Here is a 25,228-nt window from a genome sequence, read left to right on the forward strand (position 1 = left end):
CGACCGCATTTCTCGACAGCGCCCATTCGCGGTAGCGGCCGATGCGGGGTCTACTCTTTATTATGTCTATGAGCAGGTGTTAATTTGAGCCGGATCCTGCCGGAACAAGATCCGGCACCTCCGAATTTTGGCCTCCCTGTGTTCCAGTACGTATTTGGGCAGATCCGGTACCTCTTGTATTAAAAGAAAATATGAAAACGTTTTAAAAAAAAATTAAAATACAACAATAATGTGCATAGGTAAATTTACAAACCAAATTCTTAGAATTTCATGTTGTTTATTAAGATTCAACGTCATTTGAAAGTGTCGGAGATCTGTTGATGCACTGACGCCAACAAACCACGCCCCCTGACACAAACAAATAACGTTTCGAAATTGGCCGCCTCTGAGGAGCAAGCAGAGAGGAAATAAACAGTTACTATTTCAACGCCCACATGTCAAAAAGACAGTTAAATTTGCTGTTTTTTTTCAAAAAAGAAGGAAGAGTCGCATGACGCTTAAAACGAGTCAGAAAAGCCCCCACAAGCGGCGACGAGGGCAGCTGCAGCGGTCATGTTGACGATCAAAATCGGCTGCAGCAGGAGGCTAGCGCCGCCGCAGCTAGCCAGGTTCACCTCCAGCTAGCCAAGCCGGGTCTAAGTGATGTGGGGGTGTCTTGGACAACTAAATGGTGAGCATACCGTCTAATAATAGGCCGCCGTGCCAATCTTTAAATACCGTAATCATAATAATGGAAGATTTGTGTGATTTATTGTGAGCTCTTTTTTGTTTGTTTTACAAGTTGGACCTGTTGAGAAACGAATTGCTGACTGTAGACTCCAAGTCCCACCTGTGGTGATGTGGGCATTCACCTGTGCTGCGCAGAGGAGGTTAAATAACTGTGAATTATCGTCATAACATTGATAGTATGGATATTATTTGAAATGGAGGCTTGTAAGTCCCACATCATGGCAAGTGGGCATTTGTATGTTGTTTGCTGTGTACGTTCCGGGACCTGTGCCCCTCTCTCACCCCTGAGCCGTCATATGTACTTGGCGTTCTGGCACCTTATGATTTACAAATTAAGCAATGGTTTTACATGTTGTTCTTCTGTGCGTTCTGTTTCGTCACCGCTGGGGTGTCATATGTACTTTTGCGTTCCGGTACCTTATGATTTACAAATTAAGCACTGGTCACGGGCGAGAGGCGGGGTACACCCTGGACAGGTCGCCAGTCCATTGCAGGGCCGACATAGAGAGACAAACAGTCATTCGTGCTCACATTCATACCTACGGCCAATTTAGAGTATTCAATTAGCCTCGTCCCCAGTTATATGTCAGAAGCCGGAGTACCCGGAGAGAACCCACGCAGGCACAGGGAGAACATGCAGACTCCACACAGAAAGATCCCGTGCCCGAGCCGGGACTCGAACCCGGAACCTTCTTGCTGTGAGGCGACCGTGCAGCCCTTCCAGATCTCCTTTTTGTAAAAATGCAAAGACTTATCTCTAAAATGATTGTGAAGGTAGTTGAAGAAAAGAGGCTCATGACCAGAGGGTTTCTGGTTCAATCCCCGGACCTTAACCCTCAGCTGCGTCAGCAGACGAGCCTGTGGATGCACTAAGCAGCTATCAGGTGTGTATTCCTGCAAAAGAGAGCATTAGCCACACCGAACCCTCCAAATTTTGAGCAGTCTTTAATAAATTGTGCATGTGATGTCACAGCAAAGATGTGCCACGATTTGTAAGTGTCTTTTTTTTGGTGTAGCGATGGTAATATATACCGATGCCACACTGTGTATATTAATGTCTGTGTGTATTAAAGCATAGACGGCAGTGCCAGTATTTACTGCACCTCCATGAGAAGACTCTCATTAAAGACAAAATGCTGACCTTGGTAAGACACAAATGGATCTTTAAGAGACAGGCTCTTCCATCATCGTGAAATGGAGCGCTCCCCATCTCACCATGCTGCTATTAAGTTTCATCAAGGCTCATTACATGCTGACTCTGTGTCATCTCCTGTACATGATGAAATCCCTCCCTGCAATCACACAGTCCCACAATAGGTATATTATCACACATATTTCTAACTGTTGCTTGTGAATGCATTTTACAATAGAAATTGATGCTTTTTAGGCTTCAGCATATAAATGTATGTCCGAACAAATTACCCCTTCATTGAAGGTGTGCAATAAATGCTATTCTTGATATCAAAGGAGTATTAAGTACAACATTCCTAAATTTCAACAAAAAAATACAGTAGAGCGTTCATGACAAAACTCAATAATCAGAAAGCAGCATGAAGCTGTGAAGTGTCATTATCCATAATCAAATGTTAATAGTTGTCCATTAATTGTATCCTATTCAGCCTCTGATTGAAGCTAAAACATATAAATGGCACATTTGAAACAAAAACAGCAGAGCAGAACACTCAGTGAGGGAGAGAGAGAGAAAAAAAGAAATTGAGCAAGTGAGAGGCAGGCAGGACTAGTGAGCAGACATAGCAGCATGCTTATATGATCTTGACCCAGCAGTCGATAGGAAAGGGGCGGTGAAACCTGATTACAGACAGCCCACATCCCAGCTTGCTGATTTCATTTCCCTCGCTCTGCTCAGTCGGGTATAAGACAGAGGTGTGATGTTCTGCACCCACTATACTGCACTGGCTTGATTAGACGTCTAAGTCCACTCTCCCCAGGTGTGATGTTACCTGGGATGTGCAGTTTTTTTTTTCCAACCAGGTGTCACTAAGTGCTTTTGAGTATCCATTTTAAGTTAATAGTTATTTTTTTCTCCTTTATTTTTTTACTTGCATTACACGGTCTTACATACATTTTATTTATTGAAGTGAGGTTTGAAACAGACACCAGGTAGTTGTGGGTCAGTGCGTCAGCTGTGCAGAAAGCAGCAGCAGCTCAGATGCTCAGCACTGCACCGCTGACGACGAGGAGCTGCAGGAAAATGTATTTTATCGCAGAATAAACACCAACCAAAAATAATATACATGTAGAAAAATGGGGAGTTAAAAAGGACTGAAAAGTTTTAAATATAGTTCACATACATGTATACAGATATATAATTTTTGTATATTCTTTTTTTGGTGTATATATTTTTGAATTGCTACCTCATGCTCATCAGTGGATACATTTACATTCTCAATATTCTGACATAAACTCAATTAGTTGCATGACTGGGTTGTTGTTTTTGAGGTTTTTTTTTTTTGCAACACTGCTGTACAATGCATGATCCAGCTTCCGAGAGAGTTCCATATTGGCTCTTGACAGTTTTCTGCATTATTAGAGAAAAAAAAACCTCAACATGAAGCGGTACAAAAATGACACAATTGAAATGAAAACGTTTCAGGTCAAATTCTGCAGTGAACTGACAACATAGGATTTACAATGTGTTCGTGCATCTTTAGCCATTAGTCCAACTTTGCTCTGTAGCATGTACATATGAGTATGAAAGCAATTAAAGCAAATCTTGCAGACACTCTCATCAAAAGTGTTGTCTTATTTCGCACGTCACGTGGAATTATTTCCATCCATGAAAACATCGTCACAGCAATGCTGAGCCACCGAACCGCTGCTGATGTCAGCTCTGCAGGAAGGTGAAGAAACATACTGTGGATGACAAGCTCACTCAACTCCACTTCAAACTATTTAAACAGTCGCAAAAAATGGAATGTCTCGCATTAGTTGGAAAAGACGAGAATGAAAACTAGAGTTGACATGTTTCGTGGAAGAATGTAAGCAAAAAAATACGAGCTGTCGCTGCCCAGTGCAAGTGAATGTCCATCCAGCAGCCTGATGAGGTTTGAATCGAGACTTTTAGACCCATTCAAAACACTCTTCATTCCTGAACTGGCTGTAATGCCACTTGACCTCTAGTCTGCACACGGAGGTAACATTCTTCTCAGCTAGCTGTCCGTCTCTCTTTGCTGCAGTGGTATTGTGGAAACACTCCTCAGTTACTCAATATGTGTTTACGGTCACTTACTGTACACTCTGCAGGAAAGTACGCTGCAATCAGCGGTCGATAATGAGTTAGAACGCTGTCAAAAGGAAATCAAATGTGCTTTTCTCCCTCACATTGTAGTTTATTGTGGCTCTTTTGTAATGTAATTTTTTTTATCTGATAAACAGGTTAGCAATGAATGTATCGTCTAGTATTTTCTGTGACAAAGAACATGCAGTGGCTCTCACAAATAAAATCATAATCACCTCAAAACCATGAAGGACAAACCATCTGTGAAATACACTATAAGTTGAATTTAGTGATACATGTAACTAAAGTTCCCACTTGTTATGTACCATAAAATTATAAAATGCCTGAATGAATAAAATGAATTTGAATGAAATGAAGTTCATGATCAGAATTCATTTCTCAATATTTCTTTTCTCTCTTGCACAAAGTGTTAATGACAGTCTATCCATTTTATAAACAGACACACATTTGTCCAACGGTAACACAAAACCAGTGTTATACAAACATATTCCTTATACAATAATTTTTCTATCACTCAGAGTTTTACTACAACAATACCTCAGCTAAAGGATTGTCTTTCGAGTACTCACGATTCCAGTCGTCATCTTGAGCTCACAAGGGATTTTTGACTTCAGACTGCAGAAAACACAAACTGCCTCTTTTTAGCTTGACACTAGATCTTTGCAGTATTTGTCCTGCCCTTCCTCAGCTGCAAATGTGTCAAACGTACCAGTTGCAAAACACTCAGTACGCAATAGACGCTCAAGCCCTTCCAACACTGCTGGTGTTTTGTAGAACGGCATAAAAATGCAGTGTTCCAATTGCAAATAATTAAAGATTTTAACTTGCCTCCTACTTGTTAGTCTGCATTTCAGGTAACCATGGTAACTGCCCATGCCTCCCCGTTCAGGTAGACGGTGTGGCGAGGGGCAGCTGTAACCTCAGAGAGCAGCTAAAGGGGCTGTCTGTCTTGTGGTTGATCAAAAATATCCACCTTCATCTGCGTATCAGGTACAAACCAGCAACTTCATCAAATGTGATATCACACCAATTTTCTGATCCAAATTAAAAATCTCTAAACATCCGAATTGTTGCTACCTCCTTATTGGAGCTGTATAACTGCCCATTTGTCAAACAACTAATTCACAGAAATGCTTCGCTTCAGTTTTATTTTTTCCAGTGTATGTGGCTCAAGAGAAAATAGGTTTCTTGGGTGGCTTTTTGGATAATTAACTGGGGTGTATGCCATTCACCCCAACACCTCTGTCAAACTAGGGGGCTACTAATGAGGAGAGCTTCAAACTTTCACCCAGAATACATTAGCATCCCATATGAGGACACTGTCAGCCTCTCAACCATGTGCCACCGCTGGCCTCTGAAAAACTATTTCTTCCTTACATCTCTCTTCTTTACATACTTATTATTAGACGGGCCCGGCTCCAGGCCGGCAGCCATGCGTTATCTTTTGTTGATGATTGCAGAGAAAATGGATGAGATGGTTCCAACACCACGTCAAAGCAAATATAGCACAATCAGGTGGTTGACCTAGTGCCTACGCGGTTGTTGAAATGGCTGATGGGAGTTTTTTTTTTTTCTTCATTTTAGCCGTCGCGTGTGTGACGCCTGCATGACCTCAGGACGTGATAATGGATCAGATTATACAGGAAGATCATCTTAAATTGCTAGTTCTCTCTTTTCTTCTCCACTTCCACACACATTATTATTGAAATCAATGTGAAGTTGTGGGAATTGGCCATCATATATGTCTTGTGAGTATTGCAGAATCCGCACTGTAGACCTCTGAGACGTGTTGCCACTGTGGCTAATAGAGATGAGCACAATTGTACAATGATCGATAATTGATGAAGAATTTAATCTATCACTTGAAATTTCATTGATCAAAGGAGACGATTATGTAGTTTAAGTTCACAGTGTTGGAACAGTGACATCTTACCATCAGGGGGCAATACTTAACTCATTTTAATTGACATAGGAAGAAACATATACTCTGTTTCCTTCCAGCTGCTACTGCTAATGTAATTATGAGGAGGTCACAGCGTAGCTTGGCGGGGGACCTTTTGGCTGTTGTATGAATGTAGCCTTCTATTCACAGATCCGAAGTGACAATGCTCAAAAAAGATTTGATTTCTATTTTTCTCTGGGATGCTGACGTGTCATTTTTAACAATTTCCTGCCACCACCACGTCGTTCTATGATACTGGGTTGGTGATTATGAGCTGCCAAGACCATAAACACCAATATTTTTAACACAAATCTGGCCTATAATTGTAATGTGGCTGAGGTGGGTTGTGGTTGCTGTTAAATTCCAACCATTGTGACAGTGCTCCAGTTCTGAATATTATATCATCTGAAGTGAAAAGCATTTTCTAAAATTGAGGAAATCTTTCAATTAATGTGTTTGAATGTTTGCTCTCCAATTCACCAGGGCTGTGAACATAAATGTACTTTTCCTCCATAGTTATTGGACCAAGGTGACCTTGCTGGAAATACATCCTCCTGAATTTAATAACTATAAACATATTATAGGTTCAGCTCTCTTTCAAAATCACACATGTGGTAACCTCACCGAGGGTAAACGGAGCCATGTGAGCGTGACAGATGGGAGCAGTTGTGCTTGCATCTTTTCGCCCATTGCTGGCAGAAACAGATCCCCCTCTTGCTCTATCATCCTTTAGGGGAAAACAATATTACTGGCAGGAAAATATTATTCCTGACACACTCCACTTGTTTCTGGAGAGGGAAAAGAGTACAGTTAACAGTGCTGAACCTCCGAGTCGTCACTGACCTGTAACCTGCATATATGTGTGTGTATGTGTGTAAATATATATATATATATATATATATATATATATATATATATATATATATATATATATATATATATATATATATATATATATATATATATATATATATATATATATAATATACTGTAAGTTTCCATGCTCCAATTATGAAGTGTGTGGAAACCAGTACACCAAACCAGTGAGTTTTTAGGAGCACAAAATAGATATACTAATATACTATTCAAATCACAACAGTTGCAGATCAGGGGGAAAAAAGGGTTTAAGTAATGGAGGGCCCACTGTTTTGTTGTTGTTGTTGTTGTTGTTGTTGTTTTGGGGGGAGGGGGGTGGGGGTTGGATTTCATCTTTTCAGGCCTGTTGCCTTCAATTTTGAAGAAATTATTTTTCAAGAAAAGTCAAACATTAAGTATACTGAAAAGTAGAGAAAGCAGACAATGGGAAAAAAATACATTGTTTTGCAATGGGGACATCTGTGCCCTCTGCCTCTGTCTGTACCTGCCCTCGCCACTGGATGAATACAAATGTCCGTACTTTCCTACAACTTGCTGGGTTACACCAAAATGTGTGTTTTCATCTAAATGAGAAGGCAATAAACTTTTTTATGGCAGTGAAACTCTCCCACTAAGCGTTTACTATCGGTGCTGTATTAACATCTCTGTCAATTGTTATCTATTTAAATTAATAGGGAATTTTACTATGCACATCAAATATTATAGTAGGGCATAAATAATACCATTGCGGCCAGACACTTGAATGAATCTACAGTGGAAGAGTGGACTAAAATGAGGTATGTGCTTAAAATACTTCCATCCATCCATCCATTTTCTTCTGTATATCTTGTCAAGGGTTGCGGGGGGTGGCTGAAGCCTATCCTAGCAGCTTTCGGGCGAGAGGCAGGGTTCACACTGGACGGGTCGCCAGTCCATCACAGGGCCAACACATAGAGACAGACAACCATTCACACTCACAGTCACACCTACAGTCAATTTAGAGTATCAATCAACCTCGTCCCCATTTGCATGTCTTTGGACTGTGGGAGAAATCCAGAGTACCCAAAGAACCCCGATGCAGGCACAGGGAGAACATGCAGACTCCACACAGAATGATCCCGTGCCCGAGTCAGGAATTGAACCCGAAACCTTCTTGCAGTGAAGCGACAGTGCTGACCACTGCACCACCGTGCTGCCACTTAAAATACTTATTTAAATAAATTACTGGGTCTTGATTTTGGCATTTATTATATTCCATCACATATTGCACAGGCATTTGATAATATGAGGGTATTGTGGACAGAGAGCTACTGAGGCCTCTGGGTTACCTTTCTCATGGACAATAAGACAGCACAAGTTATTTAAATCATTGATTTATAAAGAATATTTAAATCAGCTAAAATGATTTGATTGAATTCAATGAGCTATTCTCTATCTGTATTTTTTTCCTCATTGGCATTGAAACGCTTTCTCCTGCACAAGTAATTTGTCTGTTGTTTCATAATTTGGCTATCCTCAGAATGTTAGCAAAGATATTCAGTAATAAGAAGAAGGGGACTTCAGAAAGGAGCAGTGGTTCTTAAACTTCCTGCCAAGTCCTATACATCCAGAAACATTCAACCACCTGCTGCCTCTACAGATGGAGCGAGCCCGGCTAACATTAATGACATCTCTGCCTGACATGACTGGAAGCCCTGGAGCAGATGGTTTTGACAGAGGGACTCTGTTTTCAGCTGGTCTACTATGTTTACTGACAGGCTCTGCTGCTCCCATGGGGGTGAGGAAAAGTTGTTTCGACCATTTATCCACATTAGCAAGTTAGACAACAATGTATTGCATGCTAATGGGCTTTGTATACATCTCCCAACCACGAGGAGAAGGGGCACAGGCCATCAGGGTGTGCATGACCTTATTCTGTCTCTGTTTGGCCAAGTTTGATGGAGCATACTATGATTTCATTGGAATATCACCCCATGTAACTGTGCACATGAACAAGTAGCTGGGGCCTCATATTCCCCTTCCCACATATGCAAGGCAATGGCAAGGCAAGGCAATTTTATTTGTAGAGCCCGTTTTCACAAACAGTTTGTCTCAAAGGGCAAGGCAGCGTACTACCAGAAAGTTGTGTTGGCCACTCCATATAAACATATTAACACTGCCAGTCACGTTTCCTGTCTTTCAAATATCTTTGCCGAGCTGGTTAGCAAACTAAAACCACATCATTTTGGGTTATCTTCTTCTCACCAGCACACACCTGATACGAGTCCAATAAAATGAAACGTGACATTTCAATAGCATGTGTCAACTGCAATGAATGCTTCTATTTAATGCAAATACATGCTTGCAACACTGATCCCTCGGATGTTGTAACTTGACCTTAGTCTATAAAGAGGTCATAAGGAAAATCCACTGTCAAAGGAAAGCAGTCATTACTACAAAGCAAATGTTTAAATGTATCAGTAAAAGAGGTCCTTGGGTCACAGTTAATCGAACTTATCTGGCATTTATTGGGATCAGCAGCTCAAGGCTGAAGGAAAATCACAACCTGCTACTCTTGGCCTTGGTTTTGTATGCACACTTGAAGCTTGGGGTCAAGGCATCTACTGCACTTAGAGTAAAGGGCAACGACAAGAGCATTAGGTGCTGTTTCTTCCCCCGGCATTAGTTCATGTTTGTGTTAAAGTACATGAGGTTGCTATTGAGTGCTTCTAAATTGACTTGGTATTTTTTTTTAGAGTGCCAACAAAGAAAAATAATGAAGAGGAAAAAGGAGTAGCAATGGAGATAGATAGGGGCGAAGGAAAAAAATGAAAGGAAGGACAAAGTTTTCAATAAGCAATTAATTCTAATTGCTTATTAGAATTTGAATGTGCGTAAATTCATTTGTGATGCATTATCAGCAGAAGAGCGGGTGAGATACATCTGCAATAACATCTTCTGGTAGAAGATAAAATGAAATATTATAAGGCTAAAACTAATTTGCAAAAACACAATTCTAATAAATAGCTTTGAATGAGGGGAGATGTAATAAGCAAAAATGTAGCCGATCTATAAAAACGTATTTGAAAAAAAAATTGTTTACAGACCTGTAGACCAATTCCATTACATTTATAAATGAATGTATTGTCATGCTAACGTCAACACAGTGCGTATCCTTTATGTATGCCATAGCTATAGAGAAAATGTAATTCTAAATGGCCAGAGTGGGTCTATCTTATTCAAGTAACTGCAGGGCTCTGTCATAGCCACCTCATCAGCATTCTATTAATATTTTATCTTATTTTTCATGGGAATTGCCCATTGTGAAACCCCCCACAGATTTTAAATGAGCACTGTGTAGGATTTAGGGGGATCATTTGGACAGAAATTGAATAATATTCATGAATGTGTTTTCAGTCATGTATAATCACCTGAAAATAAGAATTGGTGCGCATTCCTTTTCCCTCAGGAGTAGGCGGTCTTCCATGGAGCCACCCAGGATCAACAGAAGCCCACAACAGACAAACCACCACGTTTCATGTTTTAGTTTGCCCCTCAAATATATCTTTATTATCCCCAAGGGCAATTTGTTTCACAGCCAGCAGTAAAAACTACAATAAAAAAACACCGAATTGGTAAAATCATGCAAAAACATCAGACAAATTGGGAACAATAAATATTTTGTTAAAACTCACTGAGTTCTCTGAAAAAGGTCCGCTGCACTGGCACTGCATCTCAGTAGAATATATTTGGTGCCAGACAGAAGCAACATGAAGTGTCTGGGCAGTGGGTGGCCAGGATCAGCCAGGACTGAAGTGGGGCTGGAGCCTATCCCAGCAGCCTACACGCGAGAGGCGGAGTTCACCCTGGATGGGTGGCCAGTCCATCACACAGCCAACACGTATAGACAGACACCCATTTGTTTTCACAGCCACGCCTACGGTCAATTTAGAGTATCAATCAGCCTCGTCCCCTCTTGATCTCCTTGGACTGTGGGAGGAAGTCAGAGTACTGGAGAGAACCCACGCAGGCACGGGGAGAACATGGAGACTCTACAAAGAGAGACCCTGTGCTCAAGCCGGGACTCAAACCCGGAACCTTCTTGCTGTGAGGTGACAGTGCTGACCACTGCACCACCGTGCCGTGCTACCAAATGTATGAGCTGCATTGTTACAGTTAGAAGTCACAAAATAAAACATCACATTCACAGCTTTTAAAACTTCCTACTTGACACTGAATCCTAGTAAACAGCTTGATGGATGACAGGATGAGTCTGTACTCCCTCCCTCAGTTATATGACAAAGCAGGCCAAACTTGCACAAACTTCCTCAGTCACATTCAAGACAACATAAGATGGAGAAATTTATAGAACAAGGCTCCTTTTGAAATGGTAATGTGCAGGATGGTACGTATAGAATTTTAATTAGCTTGTCTTTGCATTATAATACTTGCTCTTTTTTGCTGCGCCACAGCAATGATAAGTAATTAATTGCCCTTTTTGGTTTCATGTGTGGCATTTGTTAGAACCTGTGTGGGAATGGAAAGACTTTATCAGTAACTTCTCAGTATGATAAGTGGATTCACACTGCAGATACTGATATGGGTGACCTAACATTTAAAATTGATGGGGAGGGTTAAACATGGCATGAGAACTTCACTGTATTGCAAGATATGTCGTGCACTTGTAAAAATGTGTTTTTCTTAAGTTCTCACTGCAGTAAGTTGCGGGTACTCTGGTGCCACGCAGGGGGTAAACCACCCTCCTGAGCTGTGCTAGCACCTGCGGGTTATGACAGTCTTACTATTGCATGCCCCCCATACCTGAGGCTGCGAGTACCAATTTGGTTGGGTACTGTGCTGGTTTACACCTTTTTAAGGTTACATGATAAGTAGAATACAAGAGTCTTAAGGGGTGACTACAGCCAAATTACTTGAGATATTTGCCACAAATAGTGGAAAATGAGCAAAATGACCTGGCAATATGAGTGATGATGATAATAATGAAATTTCCCATATTTTCTATTGAATGAAAACATTGTTCCCTCTGCAGATGTGCCATCAAATAGAATCCATGCAGTTACACTTCTTCTTTCAGAAAGCCAGCTCAGATCAGTGATTCAAAACAACTAAATTGCTTTAGAATGTTGCAGCAGTGTGAGCTGATTATTTGTAAAGACCCTACTGTTTGACAAACTGGCAAGTGCAGTTTCTGAATGCAAGGGGCCCTTTTTCACAGCAGTCGTTTTGACAGGTCATGGCAGGGTAAGCACAGGTGTAATTAATAACATTAATTATGGGCCTGTTCCATTTTGGTGGGCCAAATACTGTACATGCTGGCCAAGTACAACAGCTTTGACACTGAATAGAACAGTTCCACCTGTGTTAAGCTTCATTACTTGTCGCAGCGGCTCGTGTGAGACGAGCTAACGATGTCGGTGTTTCTCTTCAGGCAAATTATCACTCCATCAGGAACCAGTACGCTTGTAGGAAAAGGAAGATTTTTGGAGATAGATGAGGAAGAATCTGCTCATTCATTGAAGAATAGCCTTCACTTGATGAATGTAGATCAAAGACTTACTTTGAAAAATGGAACGATACAGTTTGCTTGATTGCAAGCAGCTTCACCAACTTTTCCCGGCAAAGAACTTTCTTAGGAAATGGTAAACGCAGTATATGAACAATTTGCACCTCTTTTCATGACTTGTCTTATGCACCCTGTCAAGGACACCAGATCCTTGTTTTGTTTTTTGCTCACAGTCTTTGCAATTTATCAATCTGTGTTAAGGTAATTACAGAGAATATGGACAGAAGTAGAGTTGTCCTAGGATGTTGTTGCTATGGAAACAATCACTCACCTATGTTGCTTTAATGTGACTAGACCTGTTTTAGAATGTGTACAATCAAGACAAAGTGAAATGTTTCAAGTTGCAGTCTTGTTGCAAGTCCTCGGTTTTAACCAAAATTAATAAGATGACAAGGCTGTCTATTGTTTTCGTGCCAATCTTGGAATATTTAATTTCTTGTAAATGGTGCAAAATATTTCCTGTACTTGCCTGCATTTCCAGGGCATAAGAATTGTTAGTTTTATAGAACCGACGGTGTGTGTTTGTGTGAGTGTGTGGCCCTACCTATTGTAGCTGTCTGCACAAGTAACTAGCTGTCACATCTGATCAGGAAGCATATCACTCATGTTTCCTAGATTTAATTAGCAGAGCGCAGGCAAAGCTGCCCTTGGGAAGCCAGTTTTCCCTTTTCTTAATTGGTGCATTAATTAGATCAGAAAAGCACATTGTGTTTGCCCACTTGAAAGCTTGACACTGTTGAAGCATCTTATTAATACACGTGTGTCTCTGCATGTAAAGTAAGGGACATGAAGAAAATAATTTTACCTTCAAGTGTGATGTAAGAGGGTGAAGTTCTAATCCACAAGTTCTTGAAAAGCAACAAGTGAAACGAATAAATTACCGTTTGTGTCCTCTCGTGACCATTTCCTCGTATCTACTCTGTACCTCACCACACTATCGCAAAAGGTAAACCATCTGTATGTTCGGTTCCCTTCTAGTTAAGTATTTGCAGATCTCCATTTTTCACCATACCTACTCGTGCTCTAAACCCCAAACAGAATATTGAAAAAGGGATTACACTCTGTGAGCCCACAGAGATAATAGCTCACACTTTGCAGGCCCATTACATACAGATGATAAAAGCCCACAAAATTGCCAGGTGAAATCCAGCTGGCACAACATCTCAGACGCACGTGCGCACACACACACACACATATACACACATTTTGTCTTTCTAGAAATATGAGGACCCTCATGTAATGCATTCCTTTGCCTTTTAAGTAAATGCTTAACCCAACCTGCAACCTTTAAACCAAAATCTCCCCTCCCAATGAGAGAAATATGCACCCACACAAGAATATCTTTACATTTTTCATATGTAAGATGATAAAATAAGCCTCTGTAAATTTGTTATTTATTCTGTTATTTATTTCAGGCTCTGTGCAGAAGCATGATTGTCCCTCCTCCCCACCCTACGGTGCTCCGGGCCTGAGCACACTCACGTCATCACTGACCTGTACACCTATAGTCTGGACTCTGGTCAGGATTTATTTGGGACAAGGTGGGAATAATCTTGCAGGAATAGTGAGAATCCTCTGTACTGTAGATGGGGTCAGGTTTGCCCCCTAATCTGTGAGTTTGCCACTTGGTTTAACATACATTCAGCAAACTACATGCAAAACATATGCGGCACATCAAAATTACGCTTACCAAGCTGCAAAATCAGTTTGTATATCTGGACCATTTTTTCATGCTCTATTTGCGTTCACTCACTATCTGTACAGCCAGAATACGAGCAGTCGCAATCCATAACTATTCTATATAGGGCCAAGGAAGCTTACAATGCCTGGGTGGTACTGACTGATCAGAGTTTTCAATCAAACTGGACTCTCTCCTGTTGCTCCAGACTAGAATTTCACTCCACCATCATGTGGTAATTTGGTAAGACTACAGGCTTTATTTTAGCCACTTAGAAAACCTGCATTGAAGCCCCTTGCATGACAGCTCCACCATCAAGATATGAATGAGTGAATGAGGTGAAGAGCCTTTAAAGTTTCCATCACAGGAGTATGTATGAACGTATATGAAACGAGCAAACATAATAGGGTCTTCGCCTGAAGTACCTTCAGGCTCAGGCCCTAATTGTGATGCACAGCTTGAATTCTACACCAGATCTGTATTTTGTGGGTGGCTTGTATCCAGGATGGATGGTACATCCAAATATGGTGCAAGAGAAATCCCCCCCCCCTCTTTTTTTTAAAGAGGGTATGGAACACCAGGAATTGATGTTCTGGCACCGTAGCCTGTAATCCACCTCAAGGTTTTGAACATCAGAAAACACAAGCGGATTCAACAGAGGGAAGTGCAAGTGGATTTTCATGACTTGCTCATGTCTGTCATCTGTTCATTGTCTGTTTTGTTCTGGCGAATTTTCTCTCCTTTATTTATGCTCATTTACTTCTCCAGCATTAAATATGGGTAAAATGGAAGCTTAAGATATGCGTCAGTGCTCTCACAGCATTATCACTCATCCTGGAGCAAATTAAGCTCATTATGAACCATTAGTGAATGTCTTAGGGTTCCCTATAGGCTCAGGGGAAGCATCTCTTATCTCAAACCTCAGTGGTGGCCTTCAGAAATATCACAAAGCCTAAAATTCTCTGTAACTGCTAGTGAGGCTAGGGGAGAAGTGTCACTAGACTGCACAAAGCATTATCTTTTAAATAGCTGGGCTAGAAGAGCACTCGGTTAACTCTGTGAAGATGCCTGAAAGACAAAGAGACCCGAGACCGGATTTGAAATACAAGCACACAAGCAGTGACTCTGATGTGTTGTGGATGTATGAGTAAAACATGAGCATCCAGCTGTCCTTCAAATATACCCTTATAATTGACTCAATTAGCAATCCTCAATTCTCAAGCTTGGGGACTGCTGGGAAATATGTTCAAGTTATTCCATCTAAACCTTTGCCCGACTAAAAAGGCAGACTGCCTGAAAACTGCCAAGAAATTAGTCCCTATGCTCCGATCAAACTAGAGCTCAGCTAGAGAGAATAAGTGTAGATCCAACAGTCTTGTCATGTTCTATTTCATACCCCTCCCCGACCCTCCTCTTGTTGTAAAGTGCACCATGCCTGTAGCTGTCTAATGCAATGCCTCATTATCAAGGGCACTCCGATCTCTATTGTCACTGACGGTGTTTTCATCACTCGGCAGGCCCCGTCCCCTGTTAACACTGGGAGAAATACAGCTCAACCTGTGTTTTCCTCTCAAATGGCCTTGCGAGCGTTTGAACAACACAATCACCTTGACGGTTGACAAGTCCACGTATGGAAGTTATAAATGAAAAGGAGAATAACATCAGTTATACTGTAAAAATCCACATTCACTAAATTTCATTTCAGATACCATGTAGGAGTATTTGAAACATTGCATGAGTCAGTAACGCGATCCCTCTTGTGCAGGTTCCTGCCTTGCTGCATGTTCAGTTCTTAGTCGCCAATATTCATCAAGGCTTTTTTTTCATTTGTGCAACTAACCAAAGTAGTTGTGGCATTGAACATTCTCTCCATAGTAGCAAATACCATCAAGTGCAATACAAAAGATTCCAATTAGATTTAAAGACAAAATGAAACCAGGGGGGCTGCACGGTGGTGCAGTGGTCAGCACTGTGGCCTCACAGCAAGAAGGTTCCGGGTTCGAGTCCCGGCTCGGCCACGGGATCTTTCTGTGTGGAGTTTGCATGTTCTCCCCGTGTCTGCGTGGGTTCTCTCTGGTACTCCGGCTTCCTCCCACAGTCCAAAAACATGCACTTGGGGACGAGGCTGATTGAATACTCTAAAATTGACCGTATGTATGAATGTGAGTGTGAATGGTTGTTCGTCTCTATGTTGGCCCTGCGATGGACTGGCGACCTGTCCAGGGTGAACCCCGCCTCTCGCCTGTTGACGCTGGGATAGGCTCCAGCCCCCCCGCGACCCTTAATGTGTAGGAATAAGCGGAAGAAGACGATGGATGGATGAAACCAGGGGCAGCATGGTCAAAGGTAGAGTGGCTGTCTAGCAACTTAAGGGTCGCTGGTTCGATCCTCACTTCCCCAGTGACCATGGCAAAGTATCCTTGAGCAAGATACTGAACCCCAACTGCCCCTGATGGCCCTGCAAAGGACTGGCGACCCATCCAGGGTGGACTCCGCCTCTCGCCAAATGTCAGCTGGGATAGGCTCCAGCCCCCCAACCCCCCCCCCCCCCCAGCATCATACATAAGTGCATGTAGATTCTAAACTATAGAATGAAGGAATAATATTTTAACATGATGGAAAATCAAAGGATGAATTGTTTCTGGTTGTTTTTAGAAGTCCGAAAGAAATCAAATTGCTGTTTTTGTTTTTTTTTTGAAAAAAGCAGAAATATCTTCTTTATAAATCACTTGTTCTTGTCACAGACAAAAGGGATGAATTCATATTTTGAGTTCTTTGGTGAAGCCTCTCTGAAGAAATACAACAAAAAAAAGTCTGTTATCCCACTGAGAAACTGGAGACCTTATTTCAATACTGCGAATCATATTTTGCACAAAGCAGAAATACGGCGTTTTATCATAGGAAGAAGAGGCGTTCACACTGAACCAGACAGCAGCCTGGTACACATCAAAGAGGCTACAACTATCAACAACAATTTCCTTTTTTCCTGCTTTAGTCTTATTCTTATCCAGGATTTATTAAAAAAAAAAAAAAAATCAATATGACTTGTCCTGCAGGTTGGCTTGTTGAACCAGACGCGCAGGGGGGAAAGTGCACTGCTCGCAACAGTTAATAAGCTTCAGCACATTAAACACCATGTACTTGCAAATGTCACTTTGGTTCCAGTAAGACTTATGAAGAAGCAGAAGATAATCAGTATTCAGAGATACTTCATCTCCTTCGGTTGGTGTAAAGGTGATTTATTCATCCATAAATAAACAGAAAAAACACATTTGCAATGTAAATACCAAGGCAAAGAAACTAAAAACGCAGTTAAAAGTTATGTTAAATTAAAAAAAAGCAGACAGGGGAAGATCGTCTGACAAACTCCAGTAAACGACACAACAAGAAGGTGTGAGAAGACAAGGGCAGGAAAGGAGCTGATTGAAGAAGCACTGGGAGCAAGAAGGGGACTGATGAAGACTGATGGGACTCAAGTGATCACAGGCAAAGTAATGAAAATGGACAAAGGCAGAAAAGATACAGGAGGGAAGAGATTTGTAAAATAATACGAGAACTAAAGAGAAACACTGTCACTACTGCAAAACCAGCAGCAGCGTAAAACATTACCACCCCCCCCCCCAAAAAAAAAAACCAACAGAAAACTGATGATAAAAGCTGAATTTCTGTCCTTTCAGCACAGATGATGCCTCACGTGTCAGGACGGTGCTGATGGCGTCGAGCAGCAGAGGCTACGGCGGTGGCCGGGGGAGCTCACCGAGCAAGGTTCACCACCAGCCGGAACAGAAAGTGAGGACATCGGGAGCAGCAGGCCATGAGGTACAGTCAGATCTGGTGTGAGAGGAGAAAGAGTTTTGAGCCAAGAGGAGTCAGGGACCGGATGGAACAACGTGTTGAGAAATTAATCACTGACCTCAAGTGCTGTGAACTCCGCGGTTAAGCTGAATTTGATGTGGGCATTTGTGTAGAGTAGTCTAAAATAATCCCTAAATCATTGCCTTAACACTTTTATCATGTAAATTATTTGAAATTGAGACCTGTGGAAGACCAGCAGCGTAGTACGTATGTGGATTAGCATACACGGCATTGTGCACTCCCCCCCGCCTGTTCCCACCTCATCAACCCTCCGCTCTCATAAAAATTCTGCACATTCTGACTTAAAAATTAAGCACTTATAGAACTCCTAAAAAGTGTGTAGCATCACAAATGGCGTTATCTAATCGGTGTTATTTGACAGTAGAGCTACAGAGGTTGAGTTGGGGGGGGGGGTGGTGGTGGTGGTGGTGTTTTTTTTCAAGCTTTAGCAGATACAAGCTTATTGAATAACATTAACAGAGCCTTCCTGCAGCTACACGGGCGTATGGACTCAAACCTTTTCAGCTCAAACTCTGAGGCAGAACTGTGACAAAGACGTTCCCAGATAGCAAGTCGGCATATGTTCTTGCTGTCTGGATTTGTTTGTTTGTGAATATTTAACCAGGGCCAAGGCAAGAAGCAGAAGCAACCACACTCTTTCTTTCAACTTGGGAACGGTGGGCTGTTGACTCAGTGAGCGAGTGAGTCAGTTCATTAGTGGGGGTGTAATCTGTAGCTGCAGGATAATAACTAAAACCGTGATTTGGGAACATATATTGAATTGCCTTAAATTAAATAAGCAGTCAGATATGGGTATTTATATATACCCGTAAAGCTGACTAATTCATTATTTGCTTTCATACACCAAAAGTAAATTATTTTACAATACAAAAGGTGATTAGTCAGTTTGGCCTTTTGTGTCTCTTGTTGTCATCCTAAATATTTTTCCATGTCAGTCAGTAAAAACGAGGTAAAACTCACATTTTTTTTTTTAAATCAATAAAATAAATGAAGGAAAACCACATTTATCATTCCTGTTCTTTTTTCAGTCACATCCTTAATGGATACTTCTTTGTTCTGTCACAAATGGACATGTTTTCTTTCATTAAATAATGTTACTGAATGCCTGGTTCACCAGAACGCCTCATATGGGGTAAACTACCAGTGCATATCATCATCATCATCATCATCATCATCATCATCATCATCATCAATTAGGCCTTAGTCATCAAACATCACACTCTCTTCATCATCCTCACATCACTGATATGCTGATGTTGTTGCTAGGTAACACCCGGCCAGCATGACTTCTGAAGAGAAATATTCATTACTCCCGTGTTCATTTGTTAATTTTTTTCTCCATTTTATTTCTGTTATTTGTAAAATTGTTGAAATGATCAAAAGCGCCAGCGGCCTCATTACTACCAGTCGTCGTATGTCTGCGGTAAAGTGAAGCTTCCTGTTTTTATGGGACAAAACAGCAGTGCTGCACCTGAGGCTCAAAATGTCCAGATGGTGCCACATTTTCTTGAATAGAAATGTATCAAAATGAACAGATCCGTCTATTAGATTCCATTTTATTTTATTAACTGTCTGTATTTTATCACAGCAACATGGCAGTCTGAAACAAGTCATCTCCTCCATCTATCTGTTGTGTATGTTTTGGCCTGTGTGTTTTTGGTTTTAGATTTTCAGATTTAGTTTTTTTTTTTTTCCCCTTACAGCTTCTTCGGTTCGGATTTTGGTGTCGTTTTCAAACACTTTCCTTTTTCTGGTTCCTGTTTTATTTTGAAATGCGCATCCCTCGCGTGTGTTTTTTTTTTTTTTCTTCCAGTCTTGTTTTTTGAGCTCGACCTGTTGATCACTCTTCGTCAGCTACAGCTTTGTTGCCACTGTTGCTCATTCGATCGGCCCCTCCGCTGCCCTCCTCCTCCTCTCACATCTGTTTCCGTGTGATTTTTGTATCTTAATTTGGTTGCTCTTAGTTGGATCTTCCGTGTTTCATCCTCCTGTTTAAACTCCCTCAGTTTCTTTTTTATCATTCACCTACCTGTTACCGGTACTTCCTGGTGGGGTTTTTTTTGGCGATTTTTTTTTTCTTTTTCCAGTTTTAGAAGTTTTCAGTTTTATTATTAAATTTACACTTGATCTACATCATTCCTGGTTCCATACCATTATCCAACATAATACTTTTCCATGATCCTTTGTCTGCATTCCAGAGCACAGTAAGATGAGGCAGGTGTGCTTCCCCGTTTCTCATTCTGCATTATGTGTTTGCTACAAGTCATGACTGAAACCTGATTCGCCACACTGTCAGGTTACGTAGGATGCCCCTGTGTTGTTAACTGTATAACACAATAAGTCAGGAAAACCCACCATCAAGCGGATTCATCAGGCATTGGTATGAGCGTTGTCTAACACTGCGGTGCTTACAAATGTCTAAAAATATATAAACCGTATTCATTATTAGTAAGAATGGCATTAAGCCTCTTTTTATGATGTTTTAATGTTGCTCTTTTCTGGAAATCAATAATCCTTTTACAATTCACATCAGGTCATATCAATGAGTTGTTCGGTCTGCACAGAAAGTCAATGTGTCTTGCTTGGCTGACTGTGGTGATGCTCCTGAATGTGAATATAGTTTAAATGAAAGGTTATAAACATGCATCACCACACGGCTCCTTATCTCTCAACAGGGAATAGCTTAAGCCTCAGATGAAACATTGCTTTATGCATCGGGATCTGGGAGCAGCATGATGCAAATCCACAGTCAGGCTGTTCGGCTTGTATGTCACTTGTATGGTTTTTCTAGTTTTGTTTTTTTTTTAGAACGTTGTTTGTTTCGTATTTGTCAGTCTTTGCCGGTTGGACGTCACTGGCAATGAGATGTGACTCTTTCAAAAGTTATCTCCCAGCACCTCAACAACTTTAGCTGAACCACCACAGCTGACTAGTGTACTACTGTTGATACTGTAGACCTGAAATGAACATCTAAGTAAAAGGTGAACATTCCACTGTTAACATCAGAAATGTGAAAAGATGCTCCATCCGTCTGCTGGGCAGCTGACTTCACATCCGCCGCGCTGGATGAGAGCACTGCTATCTAAGACACCGCCCAGTCACTTAGTTTCATATATTTGCATATTTGGAACATAAATCAGTGTGTTTCATCGGTGATCAATACATATATCAGTCACTGACAACAAGTGGATCGTTCTATTAGCCAGAACTGTGGGCTAAAACAGTGAAAGGGTTAAAACACTGCAGAAGAGGAATGATTTTTGAAAGAACATGCACCATCTCTGTTTGAGTACAAACTCTATGCAAAAGCCCTTAATTGGCACTCAAGAGGAAATGTTGCAGGGTTTTGTTTTTTGCCCTTTCCAACGCGAGCTCCTGCACAGCATCGACCTTTTGTTATATTTTCTCACCCATGTTTCTGAGTCAGGGTCTCCACAGATGATAGAACTTGTCCACGGTACATGAAAGGGAAGGTGGGATTCAGGGATTTAAAGGTTTGGAAATTTGGTGTTGATTGGTCGTCTCCTCTGCTGTCATTGGCTAATCCTCGTCAGGTGTCTCGACGAAGACTCATTAGAGTGAACAAAGCTTCAGGTTGTTACACAACCATGTCAGAATCAGATTCTCATGGAGCATGGAGAGCAGGAACTCTGTATGAAAAAAAAAAAAAAAAGTTGCTCCAATAGAGAAACAAATATGAGAATTCAAAATGGCATCTGGCAGTATTTTATTAATGAATTAAAGAGATAGAATAAAATATAAAATTACATTTCACAACATTGTATTTTCCTGCAGCAATGGTAGTGGGGGGGGGGGGCGTGTATCACATTGGTAATTGCTTCACATGTATTTTTTATGACGTGGATCATTGCTAATACATCAGCGTGTGATGGAGATACGCATCAGCTACAAAGTATATAAATAATTAAAGTGGCGCTTGAAGTTGGTGAACTTGTAAGAAACGTCCGTTTCTGCATAAATGTCCTGAAATATGATCGTATTTTCATGTAAGTCATCGTATGAGATGAACCGAATCTACGTTAAACACACAACAACAAAAGCAAAAACTCATCAAACTTGCTTTTTTATTCACAAAGGAAAATATGGTGCCGAAACGTTTCTGGGTCTGGTGAATCGTCCCTGTACTTGTCCACGTGGGATTTGAGCCCATTCTTTCTTCCTGAACACCTGAAACTCAGGTCCCTCTATCACATGAATTTATGGGATTAGACGTCTAGACTCGACCATTAGTCATTCCTCAGAGCGACACGCGTGTTCATGAGCCAAATACTCAGCTGAAACGAGTATCAAAGCTGTTTTGTAGCTTTATTTTTAAGCCTGGTCAAGTGTTCAGAAAGCCTCTGTGCTTATTCACAGAAAAAAGGTTTCTCATAGTTGCATGACATGTTTTAGCCGCATGGCACCAACGTTAATAACATGATTCCAATTGGTTGATGAAATTAATTCTTATAAATGGTCATATTTTCAATGATTAAGTATGTAGAGTGATGGAAATTTGTCTTCCTGTGGCGCACAGGAACTCAAACCAAGACCTGCTAATTAATGTGCCTTGTTGTTGATCACAAATGGAGGAAGGACATGTTGACAGGAGGGAGCGAAAACGTGGCGAAACAACTAACGTATGAATGTACCCTGAAAAAAAACAAAAAAAACCATCATTGTTATCACAACACCAGAAAGAAGAGTCACACAGTGGGCCAGGACTAAAATACAATTTTTATTCCCTGATATTTTTCATTATGTATCCTGAATTTTTAATTAGGACAAAGCACAAGACACTTAGCTTGATATTGTAATGTATGATACAGATTCTTTTCATGCATATTGGTGCATGTTATACCCTGGGGACTGCAAAGACACAGAGTCAGTGGAATGGCTGTATAACATGCAAACCAGAGCTGCGAGGAACTGTTCCCTCCTGCCTCTGCGCAGCTTCTTTGTTGCTCATCCACCTCTGATGTAAAAGGTCTTGATAATGACACGTATGAGTGCCATTGTAGGAAGCAAAAGCAATGGGCGCAGTTGACTCGGGGCTCTTAATTAGAATCCATTAGCAAAGTAATTGCATCAGGAATGCTAATAATGAACTTTAATTACTTGTGGAGGTCTAAATGAGAAAATCAGTGGCAGGCAGTAAGGGAGAGTTCAGGCATGCTGCAGGTGACTCTCCTTTGGGAAATGTGTGTGACAAACAACTTGATGTTCATGTTCACTTATCCATACTCCAACACGGGAAGGTCCATCTCACCACTGTCTGGAGCCATGCAGCACTGGTCTACTCTTGATGTTCCTACTGTCTGCAGTTTCTACGACTGTGTTTAGGTGGTTTGAAATCCATCCATCCATCCATTTTCCACCGCTTATCCTTTCAGGGTCCTGGGGGGCTGGAGCCTATCCCAGGCAGCCTTCAGGCGAGAGGCGGGGTTCATCCTGGACGGGTCACCAGTCCATCGCAGGGCCAACACATAGAGACAGACAACCATTCACACTCACAGCCAAGCCTACGGTCAATTTAGAGTCTGGATTAACCTGGTCCCCTCTTGATGTCTTTGGACTGTGGGAGGAAGCTGGAGTACCAGAGAGAACCCACACAGGAACAGGGAGAACATGCAGACTCCACACAGAAAGATCCTATGATGGAGCTGGGGCTTGACCTGAACCCTGCTCTGAACTTTCTTGCTGACAGGCGACAGTGCTGACCACTGCACCACCGTGCCGCTCATGGTTTGAATTTCCGGCATCCTAATGTTTGCTCCCTCCACATACTGTCAATCATCGTATTCTACGTCATTCTAGCTTTCCTTCCCTGAATACTGAGGAGAAATACCCCACAGTGTTCCCCAGGTTAGCCGGCTCCTTCCATCTCCTCGGGCTCCGTGTCTTTCTGTCCTCTCACCCTTGTTACACTGTCACATTAGAGATTAGTCATTCACTCAGGCTGAAGAGGAGTCGTCGCACAGATAAGGCCTGCGCTGAAGGAGCTCCTTCTCCACGCCGCTCCATATGTCGCTGAGATTGCTTCCCTGCTTATCGACACAGAACATTTGCAACTTTCCCACAATTTCTTTCTATCTCTTTGCTCCGTCCCTCAATCTCACCTTATCTCTTGGTTCCTCACAGAACCATCAGAATTACGTAATTATTTTTGTCTTCCTCTCCGACTGCGTCTCACTCTGCTCTCATACAGCTATCTCCAACAAATGCCCTGTCAAATTTAACTTTTATCAAGCATTAGGGGCTTAAGATAGGAACGAATGTTCTCTTTATTTGCTGCCAGTACAGTCAATTTTATCTTTTATACATTCAAGCATTCAAAAGACACAAGTCTTAAATAGTTTAGCCTGCGGCCATCCCGCCCCTTTAAAGTTAAGAACACTGATGTGCAACTATCAAACCACCGTGATAGAGGTGGAAGCAATAAGGAAATCATATGCAGCACCCAACTAATTTGAATTCATCCTTTTTGTATTTTTCACTTCATTTATTACTTATGTGATTTATTTTATGCATTAAAAGAGGAAATTGTGTATTTTTATTAAAGTAAAATATTATTATTGTTATTTTTTTTTAAAAATTGTATTTCTTTTGTTTTTTTTTAAATACATACTGTGATATTTTTGCAATCTATGTGTGTTTATGTGAGTGATTCATGTTAAATAGAGATGTAAGCCATTTCATTGCAAGATCTGATTTATGTGGAACACCGAAGGTCCATAGTGAGTGAGGACGAAGCATGGGAGTTAAAGCTCACACATACAGTATCGCTAAATGATAAGCTAACTGGGCCTCTTTGCACCTTGGTTTGAATCATATTTTTGGATACAATTCCCAGTTTTTTATTTGTAGCCATCAGCTACTCCTCTCCCATGCTAAAAGGTGTTTAAAACATAGTGTGTGTACTCACAAGGGTTGTGTTAAAGACTAGGACATGAGTGAAGAGGCTACACATATGAATTAATTTTTTTAGATTTTATCATCCACACGACATGATAGTTTTCACCAGTCTGTATGAGGTGACCATCTCATTTTGTTTGCTAATGAAAATACAAATTGGTAGCTCGAGTCAGAGGAATATGAATTACATGGTTATATTGCTGATCATAAATAGAAGTTGATAGCAGACATGCCTCTATCAAGCCACACCAGATGAAGCCGTCTCGCAACCGAGAGCCAGTGAGCTCCACGGCAAACAGTTAAGTCTGTTTACATCGACTCACGCAACCGTGGATATTCATCAATTCCACGAGAAGCAAATATTTACGTGAAATATGTACATTAGTGATTATATTTATCCTCAGGTTGTGC

At 41.2% G+C, this 25,228-nt stretch overlaps 1 long non-coding RNA gene across 1 annotated transcript; it reads left to right on the forward strand.

Annotated features, from left to right (window-relative positions):
• Positions 1-515: 515 nt before the first annotated feature.
• On the forward strand, positions 516-23,530 carry LOC147243743 (uncharacterized). The gene is made up of 3 exons (XR_015110438.1): positions 516-670; positions 17,704-17,845; positions 23,296-23,530. It is a non-coding gene; the product is annotated as an uncharacterized LOC147243743 (long non-coding RNA).
• Positions 23,531-25,228: the final 1,698 nt, after the last annotated feature.

This window comes from Aulostomus chinensis, chromosome 19 (assembly GCF_037954235.1).
Source record: "Aulostomus chinensis isolate RoL2024-O1b breed Wild chromosome 19, RoL_Achi_v1.0, whole genome shotgun sequence".
NCBI classification, from domain to species: domain Eukaryota; kingdom Metazoa; phylum Chordata; class Actinopteri; order Syngnathiformes; family Aulostomidae; genus Aulostomus; species Aulostomus chinensis.